Source organism: Pelodiscus sinensis, chromosome 19 (genome assembly GCF_049634645.1).
Source record: "Pelodiscus sinensis isolate JC-2024 chromosome 19, ASM4963464v1, whole genome shotgun sequence".
NCBI classification, from domain to species: Eukaryota; Metazoa; Chordata; order Testudines; family Trionychidae; genus Pelodiscus; species Pelodiscus sinensis.
In genome coordinates this window covers 21,254,288-21,278,556 of record NC_134729.1, presented here as the reverse complement: position 1 = coordinate 21,278,556, position 24,269 = coordinate 21,254,288, and the positions used below count along the sequence as shown (strand labels likewise).

General features: G+C 50.4%; 1 protein-coding gene and 2 long non-coding RNA genes across 6 annotated transcripts in view; 1 reads left to right on the top strand and 2 right to left on the bottom strand.

Moving 5' to 3' along the window:
* Positions 1–732, bottom strand: part of RFX2 (regulatory factor X2) — a 109,943-nt gene extending 109,211 nt beyond the window's left edge. For 2 of the 4 annotated variants that reach the window (XM_075902984.1, XM_075902988.1), the window contains exon 1: positions 592–730. The gene's annotated coding sequence lies outside the window, so the exon portion shown is untranslated. Of the gene's footprint in view, positions 1–591 lie in introns of all 4 variants that reach the window. The other 2 variants (XM_075902983.1, XM_075902986.1) reach the window with 2 other exon arrangements.
* A 155-nt stretch (positions 733–887) lies between these two features.
* LOC142819025 (uncharacterized) lies at positions 888–20,757 on the top strand. The gene is made up of 3 exons (XR_012896708.1): positions 888–1,130; positions 8,110–8,187; positions 19,530–20,757. It is a non-coding gene; the product is annotated as an uncharacterized LOC142819025 (long non-coding RNA).
* Positions 7,137–24,269, bottom strand: part of LOC142819024 (uncharacterized) — a 37,594-nt gene continuing 20,461 nt past the window's right edge. Inside the window, exons 2-3 of the long non-coding RNA XR_012896707.1 lie at positions 19,251–19,399; positions 7,137–7,393 (exon numbers count right to left, since the gene is read on the bottom strand). This is a non-coding gene — a long non-coding RNA (uncharacterized LOC142819024). The remainder of the gene's footprint in view (positions 7,394–19,250; positions 19,400–24,269) is intronic.

Sequence of the window (24,269 nt, the reverse complement as noted above, 5' to 3'; positions counted from 1 at the left end):
ACAAACTAGAGTTACACTAGTCTTCCCCATCCAGACACTGCCACCTCCTCCTTCCTCCCAAATCAGAGTCGCTGACTCCTGCTCCCTTTACCCCCCCCCCCCCAACTGGAATCACTCCAGCTCCCCCCCCCCGAGTTAGAATGGTTCTAATCTACTTCAGTTTAGTCACTCCTGCTGCCCTCTCCATCTCCACAATCGGAGTCACTCCCACGAACTAGAGTTACACTAGTCTTCCCCATCCAGACACTGCCCCCTCCTCCTTCCTCCCAAATCAGAGTGACTCCAAGGCTCCAGCCACCTTGATTTGGGGCGAGTAAAGGGCTGGAGCGACTCCGATTTGGGGGGAGGAGAGTAACTTCTGCTCCTTCTGTCCCAGCTCCGCAGCACAAGCCGGAGCCACACCGGCCCCCTCCCTCACCCCAAAGCGGAGTGACTCCGAGCCCTGCCCGCCCGCTCAACCCAGAGTCATGTCTGCCCTTCGCCCCCAAACTAGTTTCACTCCAGCCCGCGCTCCGGGTCACGCCAGCCCCTGCGGCGCCCCAGAGGGGGTGGGAGCACCTCCCCTCACGGACCCCATCCCTGCCCTCTCACCTGCCCTCCCCGCTGGGCTCCCCGGGCTGCGCTGGGTTCCGGCCGCCGAGGCTGCGTGTTGCTCCCGTTGGCAAGTAACAGTCTCCAGGGCTACGGTCACTATGGCGCCTCGCGCGGGGTCTCAAGGCAACTGTTGCTAGCCTCTCCTCTGACGTCACACACGGGCCCTCGCCCTCTTCCCGAGGAAGGGAGTTGGGGCGGGGAACCGGGTCGCGCAGCAGGCTGGTTGGCCCTAGGCCTGTCGCTCGCATAAGGGGCGGGGTGGAACGGGTTCCGACCAATCATGTGGCGAGGGGGGTGGGGCCCTGAGTTGGCGCGCGCTTTGGCGCTTCAACTGGAGGGAGGAGAGAACGCTCAGAGGTGGGTGGGGCCAGAAAGGGGCGTGGTCACCTCAGCCGTCACTCCAGGGCAGAGCCCCTCCCCCCAGCGTGGCCGGAGCGGGAGCGCGGAGGGAGCCGCGCGAAGTGGGGAGCCGGCTCGGCCGGTCTACCCCTCCCCGTGCAAGCCGCCGCCCCTAGGAGCGGGGGAGGGCGAGACAAGTGGGTGCAATGGTGGTAGAGGGTTATGGAGGGTAATGGATGAGAGCAGGGGCGGGGGTCGATGGTGGGGTGAGAGCTGGGGGGAGTGGGATGGGAGGGCTGGGGGTAATGGGGTGGGAGTGTCAGGCTTGGGGGTAATGGGGTGGGGGTGTCAGGCTTGGGGGTAATGGGGTGGAGGTAGTGGGGGGTGAGGGTTGGGGGTGGGATGGGAGGGCTGGGGGTAATGGAGTGGGAGTGTCAGGCTTGGGGGTAATGGGGTGGAGGTAGTGGGGGGTGAGGCTTGGGGGTGGGATGGGAGGGCTGGGGGTAATGGGGTGGGAGTGTCAGGCTTGGGGGTAATGGGGTGGAGGTAGTGGGGGGTGAGGCTTGGGGGTGGGATGGGAGGGCTGGGGGTAATGGGGTGGGGGTGTGAGGCTTGGGGGTAATGGGGTGGACGTAGTGGGGGGTGAGGCTTGGGGGTAATGGGGGTGGGATGGGAGGGCTGGGGGTAATGAGGTGGAGGTAGTGGTGGTGCAAGGGCTGGGGTAATGGGGGCAGGGTGGGAGGGCTAGGAGTAATGGGGTGAAGGTAGTGGGGGTGTGAGGCCTGAGGGCAAAGGGGGTGGGGTGGGAAGGATAATAGGGTGGAGGTAGTGGTGGTGTGAGGCTGGAGGTAATGGGGGTGGGGTGGGAGGGCTAGGGGCAATGGGGTGGAGGTAGTGGTGATGCGAGGGCTGGGGGTAATGGGAGCAGGGTGGGAGGGCTAGGAGTAATGGGGTGGAGGTAGTGGGGGTGTGAGGCTGGAGGTAATGGGGGCGGGATGGGAGGGCTAGGGGTAATGGGGTGGACGTAGTGGGGATGGGAGGCCTAAGGGTAAAGGGGGGTGGGATGGCAGGGCTGGGGGTAACGGAGCTGTGGGCTAGTTGGGGGTGCAAAGGCTAGAGGTGACGGGCAGAGACCAAAGCGGGAAGGTGTTGAGGGCTAGGATTTATGGGGACAGGAGCCAGTTGGGGGGGGGGGGGTGAAGGCTAGGGATAATGGAGGTGGGGTGCTGGGGTCAGGAGCCAGTGGGGATATGAGAGTTGGGGGTAACACACAGGTTCTGTGCATAATGGGGTGGAATCCAATGGGGATTAAGGTCTTTGGGTAGTAGGGGTTGGTAGGGGCATGAGAGCTGTGGGTGACAGGGCTGGTGGGGGAATGAGAGCTGAGAATAATTGTGTGGCAGGGGGCTGGTACAGACTAATTAGTGGTGATGATGACTAATAAGGGTATGAAGAAGCAGGGCTGGGGCTGTGAGAGCAGAAGTTGGCTCAGGCTAAATGGGGGTGAGGATGCTGTGGGGGCTGGAAAGGAAACAAAATGGGACAGGCACTGAAGTGGACAGTATTAGAATGGAAAATAGAGAGACAACCCCCTTCTGTTTTAAGACACATAGGTTCATGCCTTATTCTTGTGAAGAGAACTGTGAAATGATTAATGAACTAAGTGGTGAGGACTACCACTTCCTTTCTTATCCAAAAGACTAACCCATTTCACCCCAAGCTGTGACATTAGCTTCAGTGCTAACTAGGGACGTTAAATTTAGTTTAATCAACTAATTGACTAGTCAATGGATTTTCCATTGACTACTTGATTTGTTGATAAATGGGGGAGCCACAACAGAGTTAGCCCCCAGCCCCGAGAACTAGCCCCGCTGTAGCTCTGCCTTTTAAATGTATAAGCGTCACAGGAGTGGCCCGAGGCTGGCTGCGGCTGCTGGCGCCCCCGCCTGCAGGGCCGTCAACGGACTGACATCATCGGCAGCGGCTGAGTCTGCCTATAGCCACGGCCCGCCCCTAAAGAGTCAACAAGCTCTTAATACATTTAAAAGGCTGAAGCGCAGTGGAAGGACCCGGCGGGAAATCAGCTGTCCCAGCTTGCACCCAGTCTCTCCACTGCACTTCTGATTTTTATATGTATTAAGAGCCAGCAAGCTCTTAATACATTTAAAAAGTAGAGACGCAGCATCTGGAACTGGGCATGACCTGGGAATCAGCTGATTCCTGGCTCACACCCACTCTACCCCCTGCCTCCTCTTCTTCCTGCGGAGATGATGCTGGAGGGAACTGGCTTTTAAGCCGGCTCCCCCCAGCTCCTGCTTCCTCCCCCCTTGCTGCCTCTATCAGAGACAGCAAGAAGGGGGGAGGCGACTAGTCGAGGGACTAGTTGACTATCTGATAAGCTTTTGCTTATCAGTCGACTAGTCGCTTACATCCCTAGTGCTGACTCAGGGACAAGCATCACCTTCAATCTAGGTGTTCCTTTATCCAGACACTGACTAGAACTGACCCTGCTTACCTTGAAAGACCTGTAAAGTTCCTAGCCTGGGCAGCCCTGGGTCATATTTATCATTTCCCCTACTTATTTGCTATGATTTTTCACCTTTCTCCCTACAAATTCATCTGTTTTGTTACAATTTGTAACATCTTCTAGGGGCATCAGCCAAACATACATGAACATAGTGAAAGATGATGTCTGAATTGAGGAGTTTTCCATATAAATAGATTAGACAGATAACAAGTCGGGTGACCGGGGTGAGGGGGGGAGAAGCATGGAGAGAAGAGACTTGCCCAAAATCACCCAGAGCAGCTATTGATGAATAAACTTGTTGGATCGATAGATAATTTGACTAGATATTTGAATGTCCACTTTGGTTTGTTAGCATTGCTTACAAGTGAAATTCTTATGAGTTAAATATTAAAGAGCTACTGTTGCATCATGGGTGACAGCCAAATCTCTCTGGAAACAGTCTGCTTATAGATTAGCTGCATTTCTGTATCCTCACCTTTTTACCACACATGGGCATTTGCATGTAAAAAGGCTCTTTGTTTCTTAAGAATTTATTAGCTCTTGCTGCTTATTTCTCCCTACCTGAACTAATAATTCTCCATGATATCAAAATCGTTTCCATAGCAATCAATTGTGAAGTCACAAACAAAGGATTACAGTTTGAGTTGAGGCCAAGCACCAAAGTAGAATGGAAGCACAGATCTTGTATTAATGCAGATGCTCTTAGAAATAAAATTTGACCAAACAAACGTAGTGTTCCTTTATGTTGTTAAACAGCTGCCATTTCTCTCCCTAGACGAGGCTGCATTTCAGCAGTTGGTGAGGTGCTTCCAACATGGTGCTTGTAATTTGATTTGGGGTTCTTTCTGTATGAAATGTGCAAACTATCATTTGATACAAATGATCTATCAGCAGGATTGTTTCTAAATGGAATATGTTACAGGTTTTCATGAGCCAGCCGGGAAATATTCTACAGAACGTATGACTATAAAATGGAATGGCTTTAATAGAAAGTCCATTCCCTATTAAGCTGTGTGTGTGAATTGAGCTACAGTGTGTATTAAGGGGACATCTGCTGGCTGAGATTGCACAGTGACTTCTACGGCACATTTTAAAAATGCTTCCCTAGAGTTAGAAAAATTTGCAGTGGTTTAATGATCCTTATAAAAACGTCTAATGTAGATATATTGCACCATTGCAAAATTAGGCTTGCCTCCTGGGATTTTTTGTTATATCTTTGTACCAGAGGTGAGCAATAACTTTTGATGGGGGAGGCACTACAAGAATTTGGGAAATGGTCAAGAGTCGGGGACGGAGGTTGGGTGCAGAAGGGAGCTCAGGATACAGGACTGGAGTGCAAGAGAGGGTATGGAGTCTCGGAGGGAGTTTGAGTGAAGGAGGAGGTTGTTACCTGAGGCAGGGGATTGGGAGGGTCTAGGAGGGGGGACAGGTGCAGGATAGGATTCTAACCCAGAGAAGGGATGTAGGAGAGGGTGCAGGGTCAGGGAGGGACCAGCAGCTCAGTGGGACCCTGGGATAGGCTGTCTGCCTATCACACCCCTCTGGGGGGCTCCAGGCACTGCCTACATGCAAGCCATGGCTCAGTTTATGTCCAACAGGAGCTGCGAGATTGTACAAGGGAGGAAGCAGCACAAAGCCACCCCCAGCTGCACGTGGTGTACAGAGAAGCATATTTCCCCCAAAGCTGGCCACTTTGAGCATCATACAGGGGCCTGGCAGGCAGGAAACCTGCCCGAGGCTTAGGCTGGGCTGAGAAAGTATGGCAGGACAGGATCCAGCAATTTGGTGGGATGAATCCAGCCTGCGGGTCTTACTTCGCCCCTAGTCTGTACAGTGCCTGGCACTATGGGACTGAAAAACAGATGCACGAACACTAAATTGTACAGAAACACCCAGATCTCTAACCTGTGGGCAAAGAGATTCTTACTCTTGTTTCTTTTTAATGCACAAATTACTCTGCGCTGAGAGTAAATGTAGAAGTTGCTCAGAAAGAGGCTAACTTGTGTTCTCCTTGAAGAGGTTGGAATCTCAGCAGTCAAATAAGATCACAGAGCAGCTCACTCTTTGGATCCAAGGAATTCCCTGCTCCTGCACCTCTGGTCCCTTTTCTTTCTAGGCAAGCTGTCTTCACCTGTGTGAAACTCCCTTCAGAGATGAGCACAACCTGAGATGATAATGCTTAAAGGAACTAAGTGCAGATTTCCCTTTCCAAGGGAGGCAGACTGGCAAAAAGTGCCCCTAAACCACCCACCAAACCATACACGTGGCTTGTGTCCATAATGGGACTGCCACAAAGGAAAGAAGAGCCTGCGCCTGACATTACACACTCCCTACACATATCCTGAGGATCTTCTGGGCTCTAAGCCCCAGGGAGACTGAACAGGTTTTCACTGTGGCTGCATCTAGATTGGCATGATTTTCCGGAAATGCTTTTAACGGAAAAGTTTTCCATTGAAAGCATTTTCGGAACAGAGCATCTAGATTGGCACAGACGCTTTTCCGCAAAAGCACTTTTTACGGAAAAGCATCCGTGCCAATCTAGACGCACTTTTCCGCAAAAAAGCCCCGATTGCCATTTTTGCGATCGGAGCTTTTTTGTGGAAAACAAATCTGAGCTGACTACACTGGCCCTTTTGCGCAAAAGCTTTGCACAAAAGGGACTTTTGCCTGAATGAGAGCAGAATAGTATTTCTGCACAAAGCACTGATTTCTTACAGTAGGAAATCAGTGCTTTTGCGAAAATTCAAGCGGCCAGTGTAGACAGCTGGCAAGTTTTTCCAGAAAAGCGGCTGATTTTCTGGAAAAACTGGCCAGTCTAGACACAGCCTGTGGGGAAAAAAGAAGCCTTAACTGAAAACCTTAAAGCCCAGTGTTGCAATCAGTGCATGGCCAGAAATCCCATTGACACCAGAGTGCATAGAGACAAGAAGATTTGAGCCAAAGATTTGTCCCTCTTCCTAGGGAAAAAATATTGTTGCAATAAGGCAGAAAACAAATCCTGTTCCTTTTTGAAACATGCCCACCTATGGCAGCATCCTGTACACAGGACATAAATTAGTATTCCCTCTAAAAACAAATCAGCCAACATAAACCTCTCCTTTACTCATTGCTGTTAATTTTGGCACTGCAAACTCATTCTGGCTCGGAGAGAAAAGGACTGGAACTGAGACTCACCCCCAATTGCTAATATAGTATAGATCTCTGGACCATTTTGCAGATTTCTTTAGATCCTGCAGTCACACTGATTAATAGTAAAGATCACCCTGTACCTTATTTATAGACCATCACCGCACAGCCTATTCCAAGAACATTCTCTCTGATTTTTCCACAAAGAATGGCCAAAGTTCCTTAGTTTCTCTTATTTCCTCTGAGCTGCAGTTTCATATCTCCCCTGAGAAATAAGGTCTTTGGTGGAGACATTGACATTGCTTTTTGTCATTCTCCTTTGTATTTCATGATGGGTGGCAGGTTTAAAACCTTGGGGAGGTTTAAATGTTCTACTATTTAGACTCTGAAAGGTTTCTCTCTACAATGAAAGGGTCTTTATAGTCACATTACTATAGAGGCACTACTCATGGTTCCATGGTTAAGGCTAAATTGAGTTTTGTTCTTAAAGCAGAGATTATAAATGCAAGTCAGTTTAAAAATGTCAGAACATGTACTGCCTTACCAGGGGGACAAATCAAACAACTGCCTCAGAACTGTCCGATTGCATAATTGTCTTGTATTTAGCATCGTGGGGACAATATTATCTCAGTTCGTTATCTTAAATCAAACCTGGAAAGTCATTGTTACATAGATTTCAGTGATGGAAGATAGCCCATTCTTCATTCCTTCTGTTATAAAACATATAATGATGTCCTGCTGCAAGGCTGGTAGCTGAAGTAACCTCAGCATCAGAATTGAAATCCTTAAATGCCAGGGACTCCCAAGCTGTAATTACAAGAAGGCAGACACAGAGCTTCATCCTCTGGACTTAGGACAATTGAATTTTAGCTTTAAAAAACTAAACTAGGGGATGGAGGAAGTGGGAGCTGATTCTCTGTTGCAGTGCACCTTATGAAGACATTTCTAGCAGGCAAAACAGTGTAAGATGGGAGTAGAATGCTCCTTTGCTTATTTGGTAGCATTTTACATTTGCTTTACACCCATGTAAATGACTGCACAAGGCAAAGGCTGGAGTGTTAAGGTCTAGGGTCCTCCAGTGCAGACAAAGTTCCTTAATTTTTGAAGTCTTATCTGAAAGACGTCCCCATGACTTTTCAAGTACACGTGCAGTGAACAAAGTACAGGTCAGTGAACCTTCTCTGATGCTCAATTGTACTGTTTGGATTTGGAAGCTGTGACAGATACGGGAATTTCCTGCAATATCTTTGGAAGATCTTACTTAAGTTTACGTATCATGATGGGTCAGGGATTGTATGAAATACCATGAGAGAGGGAGATCACACCCTTCCGGGGACTAAAATGCTGAGGGGTGATTAGGCAAATTTCCTCAAGCTGTAACACCTCCAGAGAAATACCACCACTAGGGAGACTCATATACTGGTTCAAACTGGATACTCCAGAGATCAACAGATGGAAAAGGACTTTGGGACAAATAGAATGAGTTTAAACTGATTCAGAGGCAGATCTTCTTTCTGATCCAGCAAACAGGATCTTCTGTCCAGGGGGACCTCATTCCTTTCTGGGAAGGGCTGTAAGGACTGAAGTTGAGAAGGCATCTGGTAAGCTTTTTAGCCTGTATCTAGGTCTTTTTATTATATTCTCAGTACAGGCAGTCCCTGGGTTACGTGCAAGATAGGGACTGTAGGTTTGTTCTTAAGTTGAATTTGTATGTGGGGGTATGTCTACATTACAGCGCTAATTCAAACTAACTTAGTTAATTTGTTAATTTGAATTAGTTAATTTGAACTAAGCTAATTTGAACTAAAGCATCTAGAACTAAAAACTAGTTCGAATTAGCGTTTTGCTAATTCGAACTAGCATGTTCACATTAAGTGGACCCTGAACTGGGGTTAAGGATGGCCGGAAGCAGTGCCAGCAGGGCATCAGATGAGGACTTAGAGCGTGGAGCTGCTGCCTCAGGCTAGCCGAGGGCTGTGCTTAAAGGGACCCGACCCCCACCCCGGACAGACAGTTCTCAGGGGTGCCCCGCTTGCAAAGCAGTCCTGGCTTGGAGTGCCCTGAGTGCTCACACTGGGCACATCACAGCACTCGGCCATCAGACCGGCTGCACTTGCCGCAGGCTGCCATCTGGGGAGAGGGGGCAATTGGGGGGCTGCAGGAGAGCTTCCACCCCCAGAAGCCCGCACAGCCAGCCCAGTCCTCCCCATCGGGGGCTCGTACCCCATTCCTCCCTCACCTCCTTCCACTTACCCTTCCCTAGCCCCCCTTCCTGATGTACAAAATAAAGAAAATGTGTGGTCAAAAATAGAATCTCTCTTTATTGAACAAAACTCGGGGACACTGGGAAAAGGAGGTGGGAGAGGGAAAGAGAGAGGGTGGGAGAGGGGAGGGCAACTAAAATGATCAGAGGTTTGGAAGAGGTCCCATATGAAGAGAGGCTAAAGAGACTGGGACTTTTCAGTTTAGAAAAGAGGAGACTGAGGGGGGATCGGATAGAGGTCTATAAAAGCATGAGTGGTGTGGAGAGGGTGCATACAGAAAAGTTCTTCATTAGTTCCCATAATAGAAGGACTAGAGGACACCAAAGGAAAGGAATGGGTAGCAGGCTTCAAACTAGTAACAGAAAGTTGTTCTTCACAAAGCAAAGAGTCAACCTGTGGAACTCCTTGCTGCAGGAGGCTGTGAAGGCTAGAACTAGAACAGAGTTTAAAGAGAAGTGAGATAAAGTCATGGAGGTTGGGTCCATGGAGTGGTATTAGCCAGCGGGTAGGAGTGGTGTCCCTGCCCAAAGTTTGTGGAAGGCTGGAGAGGGATGGCACGAGACAAATGGCTTGGTCACTGTCGTCGGTCCATCCCCTCCAGGGTCCCTAGGTTTGGCCACTGTCGGCAGACAGGCTACTGGGCTAGATGGACCTTTGGTCTGACCCAGTACGGCCATTGTAAGCTCAGGGCTCAGGGTCGGGGATCTCAGTGGACCACCTTGATTTTCATGCAAACCTGCTCCTGGGTGGCCAGGCTGGCAGCTCTCCTGCCCTAGACAACTACTGTCCTGTGCCTAGTGCGGAGGTCGTGGACGAGGTCCACGATGTCCGCACTAGACCAGGCGGGTGCCCGCCTCTTGCGGTCCCGGGCAAGTTCCCAGGAGCCGCCAGCCTGGTCCCGGGAAGAGGGGGAGGGCTGGGGGGCATCGGGTGGCTGGCTCGAGCCGTGCCAGGTGCAGGGTCTGCTAGCTGGGTGCTGGCAGGCTTCCACCTGGCACAGGCATCGTAGCAAGCCCGTGCCCCTTTAAGGGGGCCAGAGCCGGGAGGGGGGCAGTAGAGTTTCCCTGGTGTTGGCCAGAGTGGCCACCAGGGAAAGCTGGGGAGGGTTAGCCTCCCACTAGTTCGAATTAAGGGGCTACACACCCCTTAATTCGAACTAGTAAGTTCGAACTAGGCTTAGTCCTCGTGGAATGAGGTTTACCTAAGTGCTCCGCTAGTTCGAATTAAGTTCGAACTAGCGGAGCGCTAGTGTAGCACCTATCAAAGTTAATTCGAACTAACGGACGTTAGTTCGAATTAACTTTGTAGTGTAGACATGCCCTAAGTCGGAACTGGCATCCAGATTCTGCTGCTGTTGAAACTGACCAGCGGCTGACTACAGGAAGCCCAAGGCAGAGCTGCTCTGCCCCGGGCTTCCTGGAATCAGCCGCTGATCAGTTTCAACAGCAGCTGAGTCTGGATGCCTGGGACAGAGCAGCTGGGGCGCTGCTGGGTAGCTCCCCACAGCGCCGCACCTCGGCGCTGTGGGGACCAACCCAGCAGCACCCCAGCTGCTCTGCCCCAGGTGTTCCCAAGTCAGCCGCTGCTGAAACTGACCAGCGGCTGATTCCAGGAAGCCCAGGGCAGAGCTGCTCTGCCCCAGGCTTCCTGGAATCAGCCGCTGATCAGTTTCAACAGCAGCTGAATCTGGACACCTGGGACAAAGCAGCTGGGGCGATGCCGGGTTGGTCCCACAGCTCCGCTCCTCGGGGCTACTGGACTAACCGGGCAGCGCCCCAGCTGCTCTGCCCCAGGCATCCCCAAGTCAGCCGCTGCTGAAACTGACCAGCGGGTTGGTCCAGTAGTGCCGAGGAGCGGCACTGCGGGACCAACCCAGCAGTGCCACAGCTGCTCTACCCCAGGAGTCAGCCAGAAAAGCCTGGTCTGCTGGGGGGAGGGGGCACTAGCTGCGCTCCCCGCCAAGCAGACCAGGGAAATGCGGAGCGACTTTTCTCGCTGCGGCTTTGATCCGTGGGTCCCCCCAGCAGACCAGGAAGATGCGGAGCGGCTTTTCTCGCCGCGGCTTGCTCAGCGTTTCCCTGGTCTGCTGGAGAACCCCCCCAGCAGACCAGGGAGACGCGGAGCGGCTTTTTTCGCCGAGGCTTTGCTCTGGGTCTCCCTGGTCTGCTGGAGAACCCCCCCAGCAGACCAGGGAGACGCGGAGCGGCTTTTTTCGCCGAGGCTTTGCTCTGGGTCTCCCTGGTCTGCTGGAGAACCCCCGCAGCAGACCAGGGAGATGCGGAGCGGCTTTTCTCGCCGCGTCTTTGCACCGCATCTCCCTGGTCTGCTGGAGGCCCCCCCCCCCAGCAGACCAGGGAGACGCGGAGCGGGTTTTCTAGCCGCGGCTTTGCTCCGCGTCTCCCTGGTCTGCTGGACCCGCCCCCCCAGCAGACCAGAGAGACACGGAGTGGCTTTTCTAGCAGCGGCTTTGTTCCGGGTCTCCCTGGTCTCCGAGGGGGGCCCCCCTGGTCTTCTGGGGGGGCTCCCAGGAGACCAGGGAGATGTGGAGCAGATTTTCTTGCTGCGGCTTTGCTCCGGTTCTCCCTGGTCTGCTGGGGGGGTCAGCAGACCAGAGAGACGTGGAGAGGCTTTTCTCGCCCCGGCTTTGCTCCGTGTCCCCCTGGTCTGCTGGGGAGCCCCCCGCCCAGCAGACCAGGGAGACGTGGAGCGGCTTTTCTCGCCGCGACTTGGCTCCACGTCTCCCTCGTCTGCTGGCGCCCCCCCCCCTCCCCCAGCAGACCAGGGAGATGCGGACCGGCTTTTCTTGCCGCTGCGGAGGACGCGGGCGGCGGGACTGCCCACGTCCTCCATGGCGAGAAAAGCCTGGTCTCCTGGGGGGGTGGCACGCTAGCTGCGCCCCCCCCCCCAGCAGACCAGGGAGAGGCGGAGCAGCTTTTGTCGCTGCAGCTTTGCTCCGCTTCTCCCATGTCTCCCAGGGAGACGCGGAGCGGCTTTTCTCGCCGCGGAGGACACGGGCGGCGGGACTGCCCACGTCCTCCTTCGCGAGAAAATCCTGGTCTCCTGGGGGGGTGGTACGCTAGCTGCGACCACCCCCCAGGAGACCAGGGAGATGCGGAGATGCTTTTCTCATCGTGTCTTTGGTCCGCGTCTCCCTTGTCTGCTGGGGGGTTCCCCCAGTAGATCAGGGAGACGCGGAGCGGCTTTTCTCGCCGCGGCTTTGCTCCGCCTCTCCCTGGTCTCCTGGGGGTGGTTTTTTTCAAAGGCAGCGTTGGCAAGCTGCCGCTTTTTTTCATTTTAATTTTATGTTGATTTTTTTTTAAATCAAGAAAGGGAGTCAGGGCTCGGAAGAGCAGACAGAGGCAGAAAGACCGCGGGGAGAGGGGGCGGAGCCTGCATGCAGATGAGCCCGGGGGCTAGCGGAGGCTGCCGAGAAGGGAGGAAGGAAGGAGGGAGGGAGGGAGGTGAGCGGGGCGCCGCCCAGAGGGCCCCCGGTGCCCCACCACCACCCGGGCCTCCCTGTTGCGAGGGAGGGGAGGCCGGAGGAGGCGCGCGGGGTGGGTGAGTCGGTCGGTCTCGGTGGGGTCGCCGTGAGCGAGGAGAGGGCGGCGGGCGGGGAGCGAGCAGGCGGGACTTAGAAAATGTCTATTCCCCCACGCTGGGGGACGTCTTGGGAGGGGGAGAGTACGTCTGTGCATGCCGTGAGGTGCGGTAAGCTCGAGTGTAGTATCCGGACCGACCGGGTTCCTGTTTGAAGATCGCCTGATTAAGCAACCGCCGTGGGATCGGATCGAATCCTTTGCTTCGTGGGACCCGATCGGATCCATCCCTTTTTAAGGGCTTCTGACACCAAGACTCTGCAATCAACAGCCTTATTTCTAGGCACCTCGGAAACCGCTCCAGAGCGTAAAAGCCACCAGTTGTGTGCGGTTTATTTTTTTTAGCCTGGAAGGGATTTAAACCCCTACCACGGTTTTTCTGCCGGCCTGCCACTCTACAGCTGATCTGCAATCAGCTGTTCAGGCCCCGCCCAGGCACATCTTTTGAGACTGCCTATTGGCGGAGGCTTTTCTGCTGCCTTAAAGCAACAGCTGCTCTCTCCTTTTGCTACACTGGATCCTCTGCTATCGGCTGTGGATCTGCTCCGCGGGATCTGGATCATAAGATCGTATTATTAGTTCCAGTTCTGCTTTAAATTTCACCGGGTCCTCTTCTACTGAGGGAAAATCTTTGACCATGGCGTGTAATTCGGTCTTTGTCTAGGGTTGGTAAACCCGCATACGCCCTCCTTGAGGGTTTGGGACTTCCCGTAAAGGATAAGCAGCGATCGGGCTATTATTCCCTGCTTCAATACGTGTTACTGATCGTTGTCCCTTAGGAGTTGGTGGCTGGAGGAGAATAGTGATTCCTTCAGAAATCTGATATGTAATGGGGAACACCCTTGTTCCCTGTTTCTCCTTAACAGTTACAATTTGGCTTCCTGAAGCTGCTTGGAGCTCGGGAGCTGAAACTGGGGCTGGGAATGGTGGGGGATTTCACGCGGGGCACAGGACATCATTCATGTCATCCTGTGAATCAGGGTTTGGGAGACAAGGATACAATTGCCCAATAGGTGGCGCACTAGGCTTAGTTATCACTGCTTTCGGTTGAGTGCCAGCCTCTTTCAGCAGTTTGATCTGTGTTTGCAGTTTTTCCTGAGTATCTTTAAAGCTTCTTAATTGAGATTCTTTCTGCTTTTTAAAGGTTTCTTCATACCATGGTAGATAGGCAGACCATTGCAGATCGGGAGTTTTCGCTCCACGACCCTTAAGAGTCTCCCTTAAATGTGAAATTTGAGTTACATCAAGAGTCCCTTTCAATGGGAATTGTAATTTAGGGTCATTTTGGGTATACAAATTCCATTTATCTAAAAACTTGCAAGTATTTTTCCCATAGTGGGTATACATAAAGAAAGCCGGACTGTCTTTAGAAGGCTCTGGCATTCCTGTATACTGACCTACCCCCATTTTCTGCGCGCGCTTAAACAGATTCTGTAAGGCACCGAACTAAAAGTCCGCCTGCTTACACTATCTTCTGCGAGTCACCGAATTAAGAGAAATCCGCCTGCTCGCACTGATCCCCCCTCTCTTTGTTGCGAGGCACTGGACTCAGTCCACTTGACTCGCAGGGGTTTCCGGCACCCACCCCAGCCCAGCAGAACACCACGTCCTGGCGCCTGGAGACAGCCTGGCGGAATGGGGAAATACTATGGCCTGGGGTTAGCCTCAGAGGTCAGTACTATGTCTACAAGCAACAGAAAGAGACAACAAAGCTTCCTCACAGTTCCGTGTGCCGAGAAAGAGTAATGGCACCACACCAGCTTTTAGCGTCCGAACACAGAGGGTCCAGCGCATGGCTGCCTCACTAGAGACACCGGAGCGGCTTTCTCGCTGCAGCTTTGCTCCGTGTCTCCCTGGTATGCTGCGGTGCCCCCCCCCCCCCCTTGCAGACCAGGGAGATGCGGAGTGGCTTTTTGCGCCTCGTCTCCCTGGTATGCTGGGGTGCCCCCCCCCCCCCAGCAGAGCAGGGAGACGCGGAACGGCTTTTCTCACCGCAGCTTTGCTCTGCGTCTCCCTGGTCTGCTGGGCCCTCCTTCCCCCAGCAGACCAGGGAGACGCGAAGCGGCTTTTCTAGCCACGGAGGACGCAGGTGGCAGGACTGCCCGTGTCCTCCACAGCGAGAAAAGCCTGGTCTGCTGGGGGGGGCCCAACTAGTGCGCCCCCCCCAGCAGACCAGGGAGACACGGAGCAGATTTTCTCACTGTCTTTCTTGCTTTTCTAGCGGCTTTTCTAGCAGAGCAGCTTTTCTCGTTGCGGAGGACGCAGGTCCCGCCCGCATCCTCCACGGCAAGAAAAGCCTGGTCAACTGGGGGGGGGGAGCACTAGCTGCGCCCCCCCCCCCAGCAGACCAGGGAGACCCGGAGTGGCTTTTCTCGCCGCGGCTTTGCTCTGCGTCTCCCTAGTCTGCTGGTCCCTCCTTTCCCCAGCAAACCAGGGAGACACGGAGTGGATTTTCTCACCGCGGCTTTGCTCCGCGTCTCCCTAGTCTGCTGGGAGGCTCCCCGCAGCAGACCAGGGAGACGCGGAGCGGCTTTTCTAGCCGCAGAGGACGCGGGTGGCAGGACCGCCCGCGTCCTCCACAGCGAGAAAAGCCTGGTCTGCTGGGGGGGGGGGGGCGCACTAGTTGCGCCCCCCCCAGCAGACCAGGGAGACGCGAAGCAGCTTTTCTCGCTGTCTGTCTTGCTGTCTGGGGCTCCCCACTACCCTGTTCTGCTGGGCCAGACAAAGTACAGAGTTGGGTAATGCCCTCATACCCCGTAAGAGCAATGCAGACACTGAACCCCTTCAGCTCTGTTAGAATTCAGCTCTAGGGCACAGCACCCAGGAAACCAACATGAAATTAACAAAGATGCTAATTACCTTACCCATTACAAAGACAGCTTCCCCAATTATCAACCCTGGTATCATTATCTCATAGATACTGGTCCTCCCCTTTACCCCCCTTCTGTTCTAAATCTGATTTGTCAGTTTTACAACGTGTTCCCTTTTTTTTCATTGTATTCCTTTGGTATATATGGTCATGCCAATTCTCTTCCAGAATTTGATCTGAGGAAGTGGGTCTGGCCAACGAAAGCTCATCACCTAATAAACCATCTTGTTAGTCTTTAAAGTGCTGCATAGTCCTTTCTTTTGTTTCACCAAATAAATCTGTTTTTCTCTGTGTCAAAGTTTTACACAGTGCAAGCTCCTCGGGTAAGCTCCCTTTATCAGTGAAAGAGAAATATGCACAATGGTTGCTTCCCCCAGGTAACAATTATTTACACTGGGCCTGATAGTAAACAAAAGTGCTTTTATTAAGTACTCACATTCCATAGCTAACATAGTTTAATAGCAAAACCCCTGGCAGGCATAACTATACTGACAGAAGAGTGGTTCTCTCAGCTTTCCTAATGGGGAGATGGTGTGATTATGACAACAGAAATATCCAGTAGGGGGCTCCACCAGCAAAGGCTCTGTAGCGTAGATGACTGTTTATTGCCAAAATCCAAAAAGGATGCGTTTTTAAAACAGTTTGCTGGTGTTGCTACTCCCAGTAACATGGGTGTTTATCTGAGAAGGGAGGATTTTTTTCCTGCAACTTACTGTTGTAAATGAGTGCATCATGAAACACCAGCCAAGTATCATTAATATTCACTCTGGAAAAAAATTGCTCAGGTAGTGTTTGTGCTTGTTCAGGTTTTCTCTTTGCTGACAAAGACAGAACGTGTTCTACTTGTTTATAGCCATGCATCTTAAATAAGTATTGTGGGTTAGGGAAAACCTCAAAGGTTGTGAGTGATTAAATGAACAGGTGGGACATTTCAGGTGTGGCAGAAGAAGTTCCTGCACTGGGCTGTTATAGGTAACACGCCTGGCACTTAATTCACTCGTCATTTTTATAATGAAACAGGCACTTGAGTGAAAAACTATGACAAACTTGGACTATCCTAGTAAACAGAGAGATGTACTTACTTTAGTTCCAGGGCATGCTTTGTACCTGGTGTAGACATACAAATGCAATAGCATTCTGCACCCCTGCATAAGATGGAAGGTAGAGGACAAACAGGTTCCTGGCCTATCCTAGTCTGCCTTGTAGTAGCTAGACATGCTCTCTTATGGCCAGCACACAATCTCTCAGTAAATCCCTACAAGTTCTGGCTATTAGCCAATGCCCTGTTAGGAACTGGGTAGTAACCATAGTATTTCTAATTATTTATAACTCCCAGATTTACTCAGCGTTGCTTGGGTCTGTAACTCAGGTAAGGTTTCTTTTAATAAAGGGAAAATGTACATGTTTTATTTAAATGATTGTTATTTTTCAAAACTGCAGTATAATTGTTATTAAGTTAATTTTCATTTCAAAGGGATTGTTAAAATTTTTCCATTTCTTTTTTTAGTAATTTTTTGTAAATGGGAATTCCACCAAGTGTATTTATTTTCTTCAACCCTAAAAACTCTTATTATTTGCTGTGTTTTAACAAAAAAGGGCTATAGTCAATTTGGTTTCCAAAAACATTTGCCAAAATAGAGCACTGGTCCAAATTTCTCTGTTTTATCTCTTTTCTGTAAGATGTATTGAGAAGCAATCCTATTCCAGGTTCATCCTGTTTTTCTGACTTAGCTTTGTTCAATCTCTTTTATCATTCACTCAATTATGTCAATTTTGAGGACTGTACTTGATTTGGTGCTTCTGTTTCTTTTCTGTTTGGTTTGTTAAGAAGCAATGCTGTTCCAGCCACATCCCATTTTCCTGGCACAACCAAACCCTTACATTGCTTTAAGACGTGATCAGAGGAGGCTGTATACCAAATTTGGTCCTAGGAGATCTTACTGTTTAGGAGATCTTGAACAAATGAACTCACAAATGGACAGATGCATAAGCTTTCTCAAATATATAGTAGATTAAAATATGTGCGTCAAGCTGGTCACCGGAATAAGTTTCTTGCATCTGTTGCATAAGGCAGACCTCATCACTTCCATTAGAACCCATTCAGGTCTAACCTCTATTTAGTGAAAGTTCAAAAAAAGTTTGCTTATTTATTTAAATATTTTACCCTGCCTTTCTATTTAAAATATTCAAGGCGGCTTACAAAAAAAATACAAATATATATACAAATTTAAAATATGAGACCCCAGAGGGACATAACCAGCTAAAAACATATAGGCTGTGTCTACATTGGCACCCCTTTCCGGAAAAGGGATGCTAATGAGACACTTCGGAATTGCAAATCTGCAGGGGATTTAAATATCCCCCGCGCCATTTGCATTTACATGGCTGCCGCTTTTTTCCGGCTCGGGGAAAGTAGGAATAAGGGATCTTCCGGAAAAGGGTTTATTTTCCGGAACATCACGTCTAGACTGGCGCTTTTCTCCGGCATAACCCCGAGTCGGAAAAAAGCGGCAGCCATGTAAATGCAAACGCCGCGGGGGATATTTAAATCCCCCGCAGATTTGCAATTCCGAAGTGTCTCATTAGCATCCCTTTTCCAGAAAGGGGTGCCAATGTAGACGTAGCCATAGAGAGGAGGAACACACACATACAGATTCAAACATTAATAAAAGCACGTTGGTGCCATGCAAATATCCTGAGGAAGAGAATTCCAGTTGCAATTGGATGAGGATGATCTTTCAGCTAAGGGAGTAGACAGACAAAACGGATCATACACTGTATTAAAAGTCTCAGAGGGGTAGCTGTGTTAGTCTGTAACTTTTAAAAAAAAAGAGTAGTCCTGTAGCTCTTAAGAGACTAACAAATACATAAGCTTTCCTGGGCAAAACCCACTTCTTCAGATGAGAGATTATAGGATTACTCATACAGGGGATCCTTGCTATAAGTCCAAGATACGTTCCAAAAAACTTGGACTTATAGTGAAACAACTTAAAACAGGGAATTTTTTCCCGCAGCTGACTTCCATTTAAGCAAATTGGGGGGAGTGTTTTGCACAATTCATAGCAGGGAATGGAAGGACTTATAACACATCAGTTCCTACAAATGTCAACGACTTTAGTGTGGAACGGATGTATATCAGGGTGACTTATAGCGGGGACTCCCTGTATGCTATTATGATTGGTTTAACTGCAGTTATACCAGTCAGACCCTAGATGGCCCACTCGTCCCTAAAGTGACCTGTAATATGACTAACAAAGTACAGGCAGTCCCCGGGTTACATTGATCCGTCTTACATCAGATCCCTACTTACAAACGGGGTGAGGCAACCCCGCACTAGCTGCTTCCCCCCCAGCAGAGCAGGGAGACGCGAAGCGGCTTTTCTCAGCAGAAACCTCAGCTTGAGAATAAAGGACTGAGGGAAGTGAGGTGTGGGAGAATAAAACTGAGCTCTGGAGAAATGTTTGGCTAGAGTTTCCCCTACAATATGTACCAGTTCCGACTTACATACAAATTCAACTTAAGAACAAACCTACAGTCCCTATCTTGTACGTAACCCGGGGACTGCCTGTATGTAGATGGTATCATGAGTTTTCATGGGCACAGCCCACTTCTTCAGATGACCAGAGTCTATAAAGTGCTACCAGACCATTTGTTGTTTTTTCTGTACAGACTAACTCGGCTACCCACTGAAGCTTCTGTAATATGATTAACAGCTAGTCCATGGGTAATGTGTGTGCTATAGAACTGGTTGAAATGTTTCTACTTAAAACAAATTTTGCCACTCCTCCCCCCCCCCCCAATAAAAATGTTTTGAATAAATGAAAATGATTTGTTGGAGCGTGCTAGGTCCTTTGACATTTCAGGTTTTTCTATGAAAAATGTCAACATTAAAAGACCTGAAGAAGAGCTCTGTGTAGCTCACAAGGTTCTCTTACCTGCAGACATTGGTCCAGTCAAAGATATGACCTCACCCGCCTTTTCTCACTAATATTAAAAATGGCTTTTAGTGTCATGGGTGGGGGAGAGGGGGTGTAGAAGCACTCAACTTTCACTTTCTTAGCTCCACCTCTCTTTTCTTTCCACCCTGAAAAAAATAACAAAAGGGACAAATGGCTAAAATTAACATTTTTGGGGGAAAAAAAAAACTTTTGAACATTTTTGTTGAAAAAATGAACAAGTCTCAAATTAAACAAAAACAATCTTTCTTTTACCAGATCTAATGCTGGAGGCCTCAACAGCCATGCGAAGGGGACACCTACCTGGAAAATGTGACACTGACTCAGAAGCACCATTGCTCCTGCACACCCCATCTCCCTTCCCCCCCATACGCCTCACCTCCTCCCCCAAGCGTACCCCATCCCCACTCTTTTCCCTCCCTCCCAGAGCATCATGGATGCTGTAAAACAGCTGTTCGTGGTGGATGGGAGGCACTGGGAGAGAGGGGGAGGAGTTGGTTAGCAAGGCCACCAACACATGAGAGGTACTGAGCAAAAAGGGGATTTTGGCTGCCTAGCGGGTGCTGAGCATCTGCTAATTTTTTCCTCATGGGTGCTCCAGCACGTGCATCGGTGGGAGCACCATTATAATGTAAACACTTATCAAGTTAGGTCAAGGTAAGCCGCCTTATGTCAACCTAAATCTGTAGTGTGAACCAGGTCTGAGAGACGTAGCTATGCTGATGAATGTTCCTAGTTTAGACCAGCCCTAACAGAGTCATATTGTACTACCAAAGAACTTCCTGTGCCTGATTTTTCTCTGGTCTTTCACGTGGGCTATCATTTTACAGTGGTGCAAAGTGCATGCAGACAGGTTTAAAATGTCACAGGGCCTGATCTGGTAGCATTTTACACCCACTTTGCACAGAAGGAAATAACACCCAGTGCAAAGAAGAACATTTCTATACTGGAATAACAAGGGTATTTTTCAAACATGTCAAAATGGTTTAGCAAGGAAGTTTTAAAACAAATGTAGGCAGGGCAAGTTGTATTTGAAAATGCATTAAAGGGAACCCTAGAGGAGCTGAATAGCCTGGTAGGCCTCCATTGCAACTGGGCCACTGAAACTGGTTCCCAAGCAGTGTTTGCTCTAAGCTGAGCACATGGGTGGCTGACCATGAGAGATTCAAATCTGCCAGCTGATTAGCAGAGCACCCACAGCCAGCAGCATGTGTTTTTACTGGTGGTGCACATCTCTCAGTGCACATGAAATTTATTCCACACAGAGATGGAAAAATTAGAGAGAACACTGTTCCCAAGGACTGACAGCAATCTGGATGACATGCTTTCATAGTAGGATTGCCACTTGCTTCTCCACACAGAGGGAAATTCTCATTCTGGTGTTCTCTTGCTTCAGGGCTGGGGCAAGCTTAGCCCACAATTCCAGCAATGTAGCCTTCCCCAGCCCCTGTTGGATTCCAGAGTGACCCAGTTCCACCACTCAGCATTCATGTAATAGGTAGCAGGTTTAAAAGAAAAGGAAGTACTACTTCACACAGCGCACAGTCAACCCGTGGAACTCCTTGCCAGAGGAGGTTGTGAAGTCCAGGACTTTAACAGGGTTCAAAAAAGAGCTAGATAAATTCATGGAGGTTAGGTCCATCAATACTTATTAGCCAGGATGAGTAGGAATAGTGTCCCTAGCCTCTGTTTGTCAGAGGTTGTGACAGGAGAGGGGTCACTTGATTCCCTGTTCTGTTCACTCCCTCTGGGGCACCTGGCATTGGCCACTGTTGGAAGACAAGACACTGGGCTAGATGGATCTTTGGTCTGACTCAGTATGGCCGTTCTTATGTTCATTAGACAGCCCAAACCAAATACAGCTACACCAAAGCTAGATCTTACAGGAATGCCCAAACAACATCAAAGCACAGGTTCTCTTCTGCCAGCTTGCAGATTCCTCTGGCAACCTCAGTGCTGTGGCCACTACAATGTAACAGGATGTGCTTTCCTATTGCCACAGTAGACAAGAACACACTAGGGATGTTAAATATCCGTTAACTGAATAGTCGAGTAACCTCAAGACTATTCTATAGTCACAAGGGCCGGGGCCGGCAGCCACTGAATCAGAGGCAGCAGCGCAGGATGCCAGACGGGAACTGGTGTGGTAGGGGAGCCAGTTTGAAAACTAGCTCGCCTTGCGGACTGGCTGCCTGTCGGTTTGTGTTGCTCCTTCTGAGAAAGAGGCAGCAGCACGGAGAAGCAGCAGTTCTTGTCTGGGGGTGGGGGTGGGGGGTCTGAGCTCCTGGACCCGGTGCGGGCCAGAACTGAGCTCAGCTGCTTGCCCACCCAGCTCTTAATACGCTTGAAATGCAGAGCTGAAATTGAAGTAGATCCCAGGCCCAGCGTGAGCCAGGACTGAGCCAGGCTGCCTGCCCACTCAGCTCCTAATATATAGTACTTTAAATGAAGAGCTGCAGCAGGGGTAGATTCCGGACCCGTTGCAAACCAGTTCTGAGCCAGGCTGCTAAAAATTTACTGGCAGAGAGAGGGAAATGCCTGTAGTCTATAGTATTAACCTATACGTTTTTGCTTATCAATTAATTGGTTAATCGACTATACTATTACATACCTAGAATGCACTGCATTAATTTGGCTCTCATCCTTGCTACCAGAGATCTACAGTAAACTTCCGATAATCTGGCACCTTTACGACGCTGGGGGTGCCGGATTATCAAATATGCTGGACTATCGGAAGGGGGGGCTATGAGGGATCTGGGGTGGGGTGGGGGGGATGCTACCCCAGACTCCTCATAGCCCCCCCTTCCAATAGTCCGGCTGTGCTCCAGGCATCCCTGATTCAGCCGCTGCTGAAACTGGCCAGCAGCGGCTGAATCGGGGACGCCTGCAGCAGAGCAGCTGGAGTGCTGCCGGGTTGGTCCGGTAGCGCCGACCCTTGGCACAGCGAGACCAACCTGGAATCACCCCAGCTGCTCTTGGGGACGCCTGGGGCAGAGCAGCTGGGGGGCGGCCGGGTTGGTCCCTTAGCGCTGAGGTGCGGCGCTACTGGACCAACCTGGCAGCACCCCAGCTGCTCTACCCCAGGTGTCCCCAAGTCAGCCGCTGCTGATACTGACCAGCGGCTGACTCCAGGAAGCCTGAAGCAGAGCTGCTCTGCCCCGGGCTTCCTGGAGTCAGCCAGTGGTCAGTTTCAACAGCGGCTGAATTGGGACACCTGGGACAGAGCAGCTGGGGCGCTGCTGGGTTGGTTCCCGCAGCGCTGCACCTCAGCGCTGCGGGGACCAACCCGGCAGCATCCCAGCTGCTCTGTCCCAGGTGTACCTAAGTCAGCTGCTGCTGAAACTCACCAGCGGCTGATTCCAGGAAGCCGGGGCAGAGCAGCTCTGCCTTGGGCTTCCTGGAGTCAGCTGCTGGTCAGTTTCAGCAGCGGCTGAATCAGGGACAGCTGGGGTGCTACCAGGTTCGTCCTGCAGCCCCAAGGAGCAGCGCTACGGGACCTACCCGGCAGCACTCCAGCTGCTCTGCCCCCGGCTTCACCGATTCAGCCGCTGGTCAGTTTTAGCAGCGACTGAATCAGGGAAGCTGGGGGCAGAGCAGCTCCAATGGTCGGGCTGCCCAGAGCACTTCCGGGTTCCTGATGGTGCCGGACCATTAGGAGTGCCGGACCATCAGAGTTTTACTGTATTTGGAAACAGTGCAGGCAGCGTCCCTGTAAGCTGAGTGCTTGGGCAGCTGTCCAGGAGAGATTCAGGTGCCACCCAGATAAGTGCCAGGGCACCCATAGCTGGCAACATGTATTTCTATCGGTGGTGCAGTGCACAGAACAATTTATTCTGTCCACAGAGGGAAGAAATTAGAGGGAACATTGGTGGACACCAGCAAATTCAGGAGTCTAGTGTCCACAGCACAAGTTTCCCAGCTAGCAAGGGCAGGAAGGCAGTGCAAGGGACTTTGTGTTACCCGGAGTGTTAAACTACTGTAATACTGTGTAGTGTCATGTCAATGCAAGCCTTGAAATGCGATGTCACATGTGTGGCTGTAAGCCTAGCAGTGTGACTACTCAGATGAAATAGCTCTGTTCATTTAACTAAACCAACCCACTGGAACATTTGTGTTTAGGCAGCACTTGGATCGACAAGCCCTCAGTGTGAACGGCACCGGGCTGAGACCTAGTGTTTAAGATTTCAATGGAGCATTTAAATGCCATTCTGTAAGAGAAGGAATTCCTCCTTAATGTAAGTTAATATAATCGCTTGCACTGACTTCCTCTTTGTTTGCAAGATAACCACAGACACACTGGCAGGGGCTTAACAGCTGGGCAAGCCATTTGCTCAACATCCAGAGTGAAGAGCTGAGGTCAGGGGAAAGGAGTTGTCCTGGGGGGAAACCCAAGTAGTATTTCTTGTAATAAAGCTGGCTTTGTGACAAGACTGCCTTGGTGCTGAACTCTTTTGAAATCTTACCATAAGAGTGGGACTGGAAAGGAAACCATTTTCCTGTCCCAAGAAAAGAAACTAAACAAAACGAAACCCAACACAAGATTTTGAAACAACATTTCCCATCCCAAGTCAGGAAGAAGAATGGAAATCTCAAAGAATGTGATGAGCCAAAGAATAACAATCGATCCGGATAAATCGAAACATTTCATTTGTGTGATTTCAAACAGTTTTGTTTCAATTTTAACTTTTTTTTCCCCAAGTTGAAAATTAACCAAAACTAGACAGATTGCTGTTTTCCAAATATTGCAGCAAAAAAATTCTCAATCAGTTGTGGTGACTGTTAATATGTTTGGGGCTAAGTGAAACTCACAGAGGCTTAACCCTCCAACACCTATAACCTAGTCATCAGCTCTCTATCCAAATTGTCACAAAGGGCTCATTTACACTTCAACTTTAACCCAGTAAAGAAACCCACTTATAACACAGCTGTTCCCTAGTCTCCTTACGACACGGTTGTCCTCTGGCCCAGTTACAACACTGATCAGATGTTGAGAACAGA